At 65.2% G+C, this 376-nt stretch overlaps 1 protein-coding gene across 1 annotated transcript in view; it reads left to right on the top strand.

The window, feature by feature from the left end:
- Positions 1–376, top strand: part of CD5L (CD5 molecule-like) — a gene marked incomplete at both ends in the record, with an annotated part of 3,861 nt that overhangs the window by 311 nt on the left and 3,174 nt on the right. The window lies entirely within an intron of this gene.

The following is a 376-nucleotide window of genomic DNA, read 5'->3' as shown; positions in this document are numbered from 1 at the left end:
GCCACTCTGTGGTGGCTCGGGCCGGCACCGCCTTCGGGCAGTGATCGGGCCCCATCTGGCTGGACAATGTGACGTGCGCTGGGATGGAGGCCGCCCTCTCGCTGTGCCAGGCTGAGCCGTGGGGAAGCCATGACTGCCACCACACAGAAGACGCCGGTGTTGAATGCGCAGGTACCTCTCAACGCCCGCCCCATCAGTGGTTGCACCAGGCCTGTTATGGTGCCAGAGGAAAGAGCAGAAGACTTCTGAGATGGTCTTGGATGTAGATGTCCCTGTGGCCACTCAGCCAGTGGAGGCGGGAGGAACCCCCCAATGGGTGGGGACGTGCTGGGGAAGGGCAGCTTCGTCGGGGGGGGCGTCCACCCCGATGACCCCC

Source organism: Buceros rhinoceros, unplaced genomic scaffold (genome assembly GCF_000710305.1).
Source record: "Buceros rhinoceros silvestris isolate BGI_N320 unplaced genomic scaffold, ASM71030v1 scaffold15874, whole genome shotgun sequence".
Lineage (NCBI taxonomy): Eukaryota > Metazoa > Chordata > Aves > Bucerotiformes > Bucerotidae > Buceros > Buceros rhinoceros.
Note: the sequence above shows the minus strand (reverse complement) of the source record. Positions and strands in the feature narration are given on the sequence as shown.